Source organism: Nicotiana attenuata, chromosome 1 (assembly GCF_001879085.1).
Source record: "Nicotiana attenuata strain UT chromosome 1, NIATTr2, whole genome shotgun sequence".
NCBI classification, from domain to species: Eukaryota; Viridiplantae; Streptophyta; class Magnoliopsida; order Solanales; family Solanaceae; genus Nicotiana; species Nicotiana attenuata.
Window position 1 is genome coordinate 16,488,743 of NC_031989.1, and position 2,333 is coordinate 16,491,075.

Here is a 2,333-nt window from a genome sequence, read left to right on the forward strand (position 1 = left end):
TGGCCGATTTAGTCCTGATTGGTTCTTTTCCAGTTGACTTGTAAGTCGTCTGGTTTGACCTAACAGAACTGTGACTGGTGGATTTGTGCAAGCTGTTAAGCTGCATTTGCAATTCCTCAAACTCCTCTTGAAGTACATCATTTTAAATTTCACATACTTCATGTTTGAATTTCCAGTCTTTGATTTCCATAGTGAGTCTCTTAAGCTCATTAATCATTTTTTGAGACTCTTTTAAGGTGGAATCAAGAATGTCCTGCAATTTATTACATCTTTCACAGTCATAAGATCTTACCTCACTAGTTTCTCCTCTTGCCATAAAACAGTTTTAATTGTCTGAATCATCTTCATCTGTCCAGCATCCTGAAGTTTTGTTGATATCATTTTCTAGAATTGTCATGAAGCAGAGATTTGCTATTTCTTCATGGTCTGATTCATCCTCATCGCTCCACCTTTCAAATGATTTGTTCTTGTTGAATCCTCTAGAGATCTTCTTTTTCAGTTCTGGACACTCTGCTTGGATGTGTCCAAATTTTCCACATTCGTAGCATTTTCCATCATTCTTATCTTGTTCGTTGTATTGCCTAGATATCCTTGGTGGAAATCTTCCTTTCTTAGTATTTGTATATCTTCTCATCAGTCCATCCATGTTTCTAGACATCATAGCAATTTCTTCTTGTAGGGCTTCAGGATCATCAATTTCATTTTCAGTCGATTCAGTAGTGGTTTTGAATGCAATAATTTTCTTTTTCTCCTCTTGATTTGTCTTCTTCAGGTGAGTTCTTTCGAAAGCAATGAGCTCTCCTCGTAGTTCATCATATGATAACTTGTTAAGATCTTGAGATTCCAGGGTGACAACTTTAGTCTGCCAAGTGGTTGGTAGACTTCTGAGAATTTTCCTAACCTGATCGCCACTGGTGTATGGTTTGCCAAAAGCTTTCAAGTCACTGATTATCTTACTGAACCTGGCAAACATTTCTTCGATGGATTCTCCTTCTCCTTCATTGAGAACAGTTCATAGTCGTGAACTAGCATATTTATGTGAGTTTCCTTTACCTTGCTGGTACCTTCATAGGTAACCTCAAGTTTGTCCCACATCTCTTTGGTTGTATCACAACTAGATAGTTTCTCATATTCTTCTCCACTTATTGCATTGTGAAGCAGATTTCTTGCCTTGTGATTTATTTGGACGGCTTCCAGTTGTTCCTTTGTGTATGAGTCTATATCATCAAGGTCAGCGAGTGGTGGAGTGCTGGCAGGCAGTGGGTAGTTTCCCTTCTTGATAACTCTCCATACCTTGACGTCGTATGCCTTGGTGAAGGTTTCCATTCGGATTTTCCAGTGGGAGAAATGTTGTCCATTGAAGTAAGGTGGCCTTACTTGTGAAGTTCCATCCTGAAAGAGAGCTCCTATGATAACCTGATTTTCCATGATCTTTTTCTCACAAGCTGTTAAGCAGAAAACAAAAGTGTGAGCCTTGATCTAATACCAATTGAAAGTACAAGAGGGGGGTTCAATTGTCACTGATTTAAATTAATCGTTACTGAGTTGACTTAAAACTTTAGTCGTCGACTAAATATGGCAATCTTGCAGATATAACAGTTTGAGGTAATATGCAGAAAGTAAATGCAGAAATTAAAGACACCAGGAATTTTATACTGGTTCGGATTCAATGTGAATCCTAATCCAGTCCCCTTGGGTTGCAAGGGATTTCTCTTCAACCAAATAAGTTTTCTTTCGAGTACAGATGTGATGTATATCGCTCAAATTCTGTAGCACTCGTTTGATACAATGCCTCACCAGCTGTATGCCCTCTTTCTATCCCTGACTTATTACACAGCAGATCTATGTAGGCTACTATGATTGTTTGCAGTAGAATGAAGAGAGTTATTTTGGTTCGATCAAAGTATACTAAGGATGATGTTACACAGTACATTTATACAAAGATGATGGTGAAGGCTCGTCAACCCAAGGGTTTTGATCCTTGGAAAGAATTGATTCTTTCCAAGAATAAGGAACTATCCATTGCTTCTCTTGAGATCTTTTCCTTCGGCAAACAATGGAATTAACAAGATTTCTCCTTGATTGTTGGACCTTCCAAACTTGACCACTGACCGGATCTTCTAGCCTTTATTATTCTCCCGTAGGTGCCCCAAGACTATTCCTTCTTGTACCATGAAATGGCACTTTTCCCAATTCAGAACCAAGTTAGTCTCGATGCACCGTTTCAGCACACGCGTCAGATTCACTAGGCATTCCTCAAATGAATTCCCCACCACTGAGAAGTCATCCATGAACACCTCCATTATATCTTCTACCATGTCAGTGAATATGGC